Consider the following 9104-nt stretch of genomic DNA (forward strand, 5'->3'; position numbering starts at 1 on the left):
ACAATTGTCAATCAGTCAATGGTAACGGTTGTTCCTGCAGAGGTGGGTGATACATCCATGCATACTAGCCAGCAGACAACACTGATGCAACTACAAAATGGTGCTAGGGAGAGTGTGTGAGTGGCTGCCATCAGTGTGTCACCAAACACATCCTAGATTAGTCACAATGGTTTGACACTATCATATATATCATATATACAATATATGTAGCATCACGTACACACACACAAAGACATAGTGCTACGTTAGATTAATATCTGATTTGGGCTATGTGTCCATTCACAACAAGAGTGCCACTCACAGTGACCAATCAGGTTAGAAGATCCCTTAAGTGACTCCTTTGCTAACTTGAAATGCTATACTCCTTAGTAGCTCCACCTAGTAACACATGTATACAAACAATGCAGGAACTCCTACACCATGAGCTTAACCCAACTTAACCGCATGCGCGCTAGCGGTTTTCCCGCTGCGCGCTGCGTTTTTTAAAAAGCCGCGTTGCATGACGAGCTGAGCTTGTCATGAGCGTGCGAACGGCGCAACTCATGACGAGCTCAGCTCGTCATGAGCGCGGAAGGGGTTAAGCAGATGTCACTATACACAATAGAAGGGGGTTCCCCGGGGCAATACGGGATGTAGGCAGGAAGGGAGGGGATCAAAAAGTTACAATTAGAAAAGAACACCCTGCCAAAGTAGGTAATATGTGGTCCTCTACAGGATCCAAATCTGATGAGGAGGGAGCAATATTAACCAGATATCAGAGCCCAAGACAACAAATAGATAGCATTCAATTCGTTTTTTTATGAAGAATATATATTTTTTTTATTATTAATTTTTATGCAATCAGTCATTTCTAAAAATCATTCACAGATAACAAATTCAAGAATTATTAAATACAATCGAAAAAAATCATTGTTTCATATAGGGAAGGACATTCTCCAAAAAGTTGGGTGTTCCACTCACTCCGGGACATATCAGGGGGCTCAACAGACACTCACACCTTCGGGGGGTCATTCATACTCATACATGTTCAACCAATTCACACAGATAGATCTCGCGTGACCTGCAACAAAGAGCTGGACTTATGGTTGCATGGACGGGGGTGCAACTATGAGAGGGCAAGTTAGATTGAATAATATTGCCGTTCTTGATGGTAGCTGTCATGATTCCGTGTGAAGTCTCCATTGGGGGGCTCCAATGTTATTCTGGCGCTATTCGCCTTAAAAAACCCACCCCTTTCCCGTGCACCTGCACTCCAAAAGAATGTATCATGAGGGTAATTGTGTTTGTGAATACTGAATGTTAACGTTATGACATTGAATGCTTTTAATTGTGATGCCTTTGAGTATTTCTAGCATCTAATGATGTTTACTATCGGTTTTATTATGCCTTTGATGTCTGAATTCACCTTGCCCTTAGTTTGGTAAACATGCCAGCTTGCTTAGGAACTACAGCAGCCAAACTGTTCACTCGGGTGCGCCTCTGTTTAATCAGGCCGGGCGCACGCATACGTGGGCTGCGGCTGGGTGCGGTCAGGTATTTAAACTGCACCCAGCCTTCTGGAAGGCGCTTTGCCTTCCGCCTGCTTAAGAGAAACACCTGCTCTGCACCCACGCTTGAGAAGACGACAGCTTGCCAGATTTATGGCCCCAGAGCTTCAGTCTTCGAACTTCGGGATCCTCTTGAAGATAAAGGCCTGGCATCTTCTTTTCTGCCTCGGAAATCTGCAAAGACAAAAGATAAGTGAAATAACTTATTAGTAAAAGGCGCCCTTCGCAAGAAAGGTTACCGGAACAATTTTCGGAACTAATTAATCAAGAGAAATCCTACAAGACTTTTAGAAGCTAACTTAAGATTTGTTTTAGGTATTTAGGAATTAGAGTTTGTTAAAGAAAAGGTCAAAAGGTGATTTCTGCAATTTGGAAAGGCGTCATTTCTGAATGTTGTACTTGTTATTTCTTGCAATGTAAAACCTTTATTTTTAGACTAAAGACACAGAGCAGAAGACACAGATTTTAAAACTTAGTAAGTGAAGAAGGGAGAAAGGCCTTTTGTTTCTTAAGGTAGAAGGGGGTTTCACGACAAGAGGAAGGGTTGGAAAAGACTAAAACTATTCTTTGTTATTTACAGAATTATCTTCAAAAGCTCGAATTCACAACAAGACAACAAGACAGGGCAACTGAAATCACCTGACAAGACTGACCAACAAGACAAGAAAGACATACTGGACGAAGGACAGACAACAGCTGATCGCAGGTGGGCGAGAGTTTGAGCATCTAAAGAGAGAGTAGTAGGTACAGAAGTAGTGCTAAATCACAAGATTCAGAATAAGAGGTAAAACCTAGATTCCTTGTTGTTTCGCAGGTCGACAGCAAGAACATCTACGTCCAGTACCGGCCCTCCTCCCCTTAGTCTAGCTCATATCTTGTAGTGTCTATACTTCCTCCAGGAAGGGGTTAGTCTCTAGGGAGGTTGGTCCCTTGCGCCCCTACGAATTCACTACTCGTCTCATATCAAGACAAGGTAAGGGACGACGTTTTATTGTTCTGACAGAAGGCAAAGCCCACGTTGAATAATTCGCCTGGACGCAATGGACCAAGTTTCTCTTCAAGATATAGCAGCCATGTTAAATGAGTTAAAACAGGAAAATGAAGCCTTGCGTAGAGATATGGGTTCTCTTCAACATACAGTCCAACAGCAAAAGACAATTTTAAAGCCAGCCACTTTTCAGGGAGGAGCTTCTTCTTCTGAAGCTCAAACTCAGATTCAAGTAATCACACCAGTTCCTACGCCCTTAACTCAACCTGAGAGGTTTTACGGAGACCCAAACAAATTTACCATCTTTCTCAATCAGTGCCATTTACATTTTTTGGCCAAAACCACAGCTTTCCCAGATGATTCCTCCAAGGTAGCTTTTATGTTATCCTACTTAGGAGGAGATGCAGCCTTGTGGTCTGTCCCCTTGGTAGAAAGAGACAATCCGGTTTTATATAATTTTAGAGCTTTTGAACGGTCTTTAAAAAAGATATTTGCAAAACATGTCTTTGTTCAATCGGCTGACAGTGAGCTTTTAAATTTAAAACAGGGTTCGTCTGATTTACTACACTATATATCTGTCTTCAATCGTTTGGTTCTAGAAGCTGACTGGCCAAATGAAAAAAGAGTGTCCTTATTCTACCGTGGTTTGAGGGACGAGCTCAAGGACATGGTAACCCAAGTCCTAGAACCTCCAGAAGAAATTAGTGAATTCATTGACCTAGTAGTAAAATTAAATCATAGGCTGTCTGAAAGGAAAGGAGAAAGAGGAAGATTGGACCATAAGGTAATGTTTCAAAAAGAAAGAGTCCTGACTCCTCGTGATATAACCCAAAAGGTAGATCCAGTAGAACCCAAGCAAATAGGATCTATTCGAGGACCCTTAACAAAAGAGGAAAAGGAAAAAAGATGAAAATTAATCAATGTCTTTATTGTGGGAAGACTGGACATTTTGTGAAAGAATGTCCTTCCAAACCAAATAAGGGGAAGTCTAAGTCTGTAGATGTAGCTTTAACATCAGAAGGAACGGAAAACTAGAACGCTCGATAAAGGAAGAGGTCAGTTTATCGAGTGTGTGTTCCAGTTCGGCCTCAACTGTCCCACCCAAGGGGTGTCGACACTTTTGTGTAATAGTAGAGTAAAAAAGTTTAGCCAATCCAGTGAGTCCTAGGAAAGTAGAAGCAATCATCGATTAAGGAGCTACAGGAAATTTCATTGACACACAATTTTTTAAACTTTTAGGGTTCAACTCAATTCTAAAAACTCATCCTGAAACTGTTAGAGCTGTAGACGGTAAGGAACTGACTTCTGGACCCATAAATAAGCAAACCGAGGTCCTACTTATGGACAGTTCTCTTGTCCATAGAGAAATAATTATTTTTGATGTTATTGACGCTCCTCAATTTAAACTAATTTTGGGACTCCCTTGGCTTGTTTTACACAACCCTAATATTGACTGGCAGACAAGAACCTTGACTTTTAGATCTCACAATTGTTTGAGTCAATGTTTTTTGTTAGACAGGCCAGAAGACTCAATTCAAGGCTTTGATTTTACCGCAGACTCTTCTAGTATCTTGCTCCTAGAGGGAGTGCCTACAGAATGTTCAGACTTACTGGACGAGTTTGATAAAAAAAAGGCTAACACTCTTCCCCCCCCATAGGGATTTTGATTGCAGGATTGATCTCGTGCCTGGGGCAACCTTGCCATGTAGTAGAATCTATGCCTTAACCGAGAAAGAAAACGAGCACTTGCGAGAATACCTGGACGAGTATCTCGCTAATGGATTCATTAGGCACTCTAAGTCTCCAGTATCATCTTCTCTTTTTTTTATTCCGAAACGTGGAGGGGAATTAAGAACGTGCATTGATTATAGAGCCTTAAACAATGTCACAATTAAGAACAGGTACCCCTTGCCTCTCATTCCAACTCTCCTAGATCAAGTAAAAAATGCAACCATTTATACAAAATTGGATTTGCGCGGAGCTTACCATCTTGTCAGAGTCCGAAAAGGCGATGAGTGGAAAACGGCATTTCGTACCAAATTTGGCCTTTACGAATATTAAGTCATGCCTTTCGGACTCTGCAACGCTCCTGCAGCTTTTCAATTTTTCATAAATGAGGTGTTGCATGAATTTATTGACATTTGTTGTGTGGTCTATATAGACGACATCTTGATTTACTCTCATTCAAAGGACGAACACGTACAACAAGTTTGCGCCATTCTTCAGAAACTGCTTTTAAATTCATTATACGGGAAATTAGAAAAAAGTCTTTTTCATGTGTCTAAGGTAGATTTTTTGGGATACATTATTAGTCCCTCAGGCATAGAAATGGACCCAATAAAAGTGGAAGCCGTGACTTCTTGGCCTCGACCCTCATCAGTAAAACAGATACAAAGTTTTCTAGGATTCGCGAATTTTTATCGTAGATTCATTCAAAATTTTTCACAAACTATAACTCCCATTACCAAACTACTGCGCAAAGGAGTGAAATTTGATTGGACAGAATCCGCCGATCAGGCCTTTCATGACTTAAAGGAAAAGTTTACGTCAGCTCCCATTTTGAGTCACCCAGATCCAAAACTCCCATTCATTGTCGAGGCGGATGCTTCCCAGTTTGCTTTAGGAGGGATTCTGTCGCAACGACATTTAGAAACTGGTCAAATGCATCCCATTGCCTATTTCTCTAGGAAAATGTCCCCTGCAGAATTAAATTACGCAATTGCTGATAAGGAATTATTAGCTATAAAAGCAGTGTTCGAAGAATGGCGTCACTACTTGTTGGGTGCACGTCACCCCATCACAATCTATACTGACCATAGGAACCTGCAAGCTTTACAAAAGGTGAAAGCCTTATCAGACAGACAGCTAAGATGGTCTCTGTTCTTCAACGACTATAATTTTGTGATAACTTACCGTCCTGGAAAGGGCAATTTAAAAGCTGATGCATTGTCTCGTTTAGGAGAAAGTAGTTTGGAACTAGAAACTGTTGTTCAACCTGTGTTACCTACTACTTGTTTTCAAGCTTGCTTATCAGTCAAAAGCATTACTGATGGAATACTGATTGAGCAAAAGAAAAAGAGTCTTGAAGAATGGAAAAAAGGTACCCGTATCTACAAGAGAAAGACAAGCTTCTTTATGTACATGATCTTGTCATGGTTCCTACAAAGGCCCTCCAGGAGTCAATTATCCACCTTCTTCATGACACCCCTCTCTCAGCTCATCTGGGAATTGCCAAAACGTACGAACTAATCAAAAGACAATTTTGGTGGCCTACAATGTTCAAAGATGTTCAATTGTATGTAACCACATGCAGTGTTTGTATCCAAAATAAGCCCTCACATCAACCTCCTAGTGGTTTGTTAACACCCCTTCCTATTCCACCTCAACCTTGGCATTCTATCTCTTTAGATTTTATTGTAGAACTTCCTTCAACACATAGAGGGGACACTACGATTCTCACAGTAGTGGATCAGTTTTCACGTATGGCACATTTCATTCCACTGAAAAGACTTCCAACAACTATGGAATTAGCAAGAATTTTGATTACACATGTCATTCGTTTACATGGAATTCCATCAGTAGTAATTTCAGACAGGGGGTCTCAATTTATATCTCATGTTTGGAAGAATTTAAGTTCTCTTCTCCAAATGGAAATTCGTTTGTCATCTAGTTACCACCCCCAAACGGATGGGTTAACTGAACGCACTAACCAAACCATTGAACAATACCTGCGTTGCATGTTGACCTCTGTTTCAGGAGATTGGTCTGATCTCTTAAGTACTCTGGAATTTGCATACAATAATTCAGAACATTCTTCCACAAACATGTCTCCTTTTTTTTGTAATTATGGCTTCCACCCTAAAAGCTTTCCAAAAGACATTAAGATTCTAAATACAGTTCCAGCAATCCATGATTATATTTCTGGTTTGTCTTCTATTCATGAGGAAGCTCGGTACAATTTGGCTAAAGTAAAAGAATCCCAAAAAAGGGGTGCTGATAAACACAGAAGTGAACAACCCCAGTACAATCCTGGAGACAAGGTTTGGTTAAGCACAAAAAATGTGACCATAAAAGGAACTAAAAAATGTAATCCCAGGTTTATAGGTCCGTTTCCCATTGTAAAGATCATCAACCCGGTTTGTGTAAAGTTACTCCTTCCTCAGAAATATCGGATTCATCCTGTATTCCATGTGTCCTTAATTAAACCTTTTGATGCTCAAACTCGGTTGATTCGACCTCCTTTTTCTGTCTTAATTGATGGAAATCCAGAATATGAAGTCAAAAAGGTTCTGGATTCCAAGAGAATCAGAGGCAAACTCTTCTATTTGGTAGATTGGAAGGGGTATGGCCCTGAGGAAAGGTCATGGGAACCAATCGCTCATTTACAAAATGCTCCGAGGGCTCTGAGGTCTTTTCATATGCAGAACCCTTCCAAACCAAAGCCTATTGCAACAGTTTTAGGGGGGATCTTGAGGAGGGAGTACTGTCATGATTCCGTGTGAAGTCTCCATTGGGGGGCTCCAATGTTATTCTGGCGCTATTCGCCTTAAAAAACCCACCCCTTTCCCGTGCACCTGCACTCCAAAAGAATGTATAATGAGGGCAATTGTGTTTCTGAATACTGAATGTTAACGTTATGACATTGAATGCTTTTAATTGTGATGCCTTTGAGTATTTCTAGCATCTAATGATGTTTACTATCGGTTTTATTATGCCTTTGATGTATGAATTCACCTTGCCCTTAGTTTGGTAAACATGCCAGCTTGCTTAGGAACTACAGCAGCCAATCTGTTCACTCGGGTGCGCCTCTGTTTAATCAGGCCGGGCACACGCATACGTGGGGTGCGGCTGGGTGCGGTCAGGTATTTAAACTGCACTCAGCCTTCTGGAAGGCGCTTTGCCTTCCGCCTGCTTAAGAGAAAGGACCTGCTCTGCACCCACGCTTGAGAAGACGACAGCTTACCGGATTTATGACCCCAGAGCTTCAGTCTTCGAACTTCGAGATCCTCTTGAAGATAAAGGCCCGGCATCTTCTTTTCTGCCTCGGAAATCTGCAAAGACAAAAGATAAGTGAAATAACTTATTAGTAAAAGGCGTCCTTCGCAAGAAAGGTTACCGGAATTAGAGTTTGTTAAAGAAAAGGTCAAAAGGTGATTTCTGCAATTTGGAAAGGCGTCATTTCTGAATGTTGTACTTGTTATTTCTTGCAATGTAAAACCTTTATTTTTAGACTAAAGACACAGAGCAGAAGACACAGATTTTAAAACTAAGTAAGTGAAGAAGGGAGAAAGGCCTTTTGTTTCTTAAGGTAGAAGGGGGTTTCACGACAAGAGGAAGGGTAGGAAAAGACTAAAACTATTCTTTGTTATTTACAGAATTATCTTCAAAAGCTCGAATTCACAACAAGACAACAAGACAGGGCAACTGAAATCACCTGACAAGACTGACCAACAAGACAAGAAAGACATACTGGACGAAGGACAGACAACAGCTGATCGCAGGTAGGCGAGAGTTTGAGCATCTAAAGAGAGAGTAGTAGGTACAGAAGTAGTGCTAAATCACAAGATTCAGAATAAGAGGTAAAACCTAGATTCCTTGTTGTTTCGCAGGTCGACAGCAAGAACATCTACGTCCAGTACCGGCCCTCCTCCCCTTAGTCTAGCTCATATCTTGTAGTGTCTATACTTCCTCCAGGAAGGGGTTAGTATCTATGGACGTTGGTCCCTTGCGTCCCTGTGAATTCACTACTCGTCTCATATCAAGACAAGGTAAGGGACGACGTTTTATTGTTCTGACAGTAGCGCCAACGCGCGTTTCGGTGTAAGGCACCTTCGTCAGGGCTGGCAGAGACGATGGGGGAGGGGAACACACACGCTTTCACTAATAATGGACGAATAATCCGGTAAACAGCTCCATTCAAAACAGTCTTTCAAGTATCCAGTGCTCGGTTTTTGAAGGATCCCGCTAGGCGGTCACGTCTAACAATCAGAGGCCGGCCAGGAGTCGAATTTCATAACTTTCGCTTCCTGCGGTAACGTTTAAGCAGCAGGGATGGTTTCCCAGTAATTGGTACGTGATGGTAGCCGCATCTGGGTTTGAAGGATAGAGTAAAATGGGAAACTTCACCGGCATCCGTTTTCTTTTTTTCAGGGGTCCGGATGAGGACAAGCTGAACTCTCTGGATGTTTGCGTTTGGAGTGCTTCCAGACTGCGGGGGCTAGTCTTCATAGAATCCTCATGGCGACGTGGAACCAGGAGTCACAACTGGCAAACGGTAAATAAGTAAGCAGTTGTGAAAGTTTAAAACCGATTTTATTTTACAGACAGTACCAATCTTAAAATGAAAAACTAAAACCTATACTTATAGCTATCTAAACTATGCCTAAACTAACCTTTTCTAACTTACCTACACTATCCTACCTTAAGAGTAACCTAACCTTACCGTAGCCTACTCTACACATATAACACAACAGACAGGTTAAACCTCAACCCCGCCCCCTTATAACACATTTGCACATGAGACTAACATAAACTACTGCATACACAAACTACCACCTACCTAACTAAAA

At 41.5% G+C, this 9104-nt stretch overlaps 1 long non-coding RNA gene across 1 annotated transcript; it reads left to right on the forward strand.

The window, feature by feature from the left end:
• Positions 1–2170: 2170 nt before the first annotated feature.
• On the forward strand, positions 2171–8810 carry LOC144824532 (uncharacterized). The gene is made up of 4 exons (XR_013609003.1): positions 2171–2253; positions 7911–8036; positions 8145–8303; positions 8686–8810. It is a non-coding gene; the product is annotated as an uncharacterized LOC144824532 (long non-coding RNA).
• The last annotated feature ends 294 nt before the right edge of the window (positions 8811–9104 follow it).

The sequence above is a fragment of the Lissotriton helveticus genome, chromosome 3_1 (assembly GCF_964261635.1).
Source record: "Lissotriton helveticus chromosome 3_1, aLisHel1.1, whole genome shotgun sequence".
Taxonomy (NCBI): domain Eukaryota; kingdom Metazoa; phylum Chordata; class Amphibia; order Caudata; family Salamandridae; genus Lissotriton; species Lissotriton helveticus.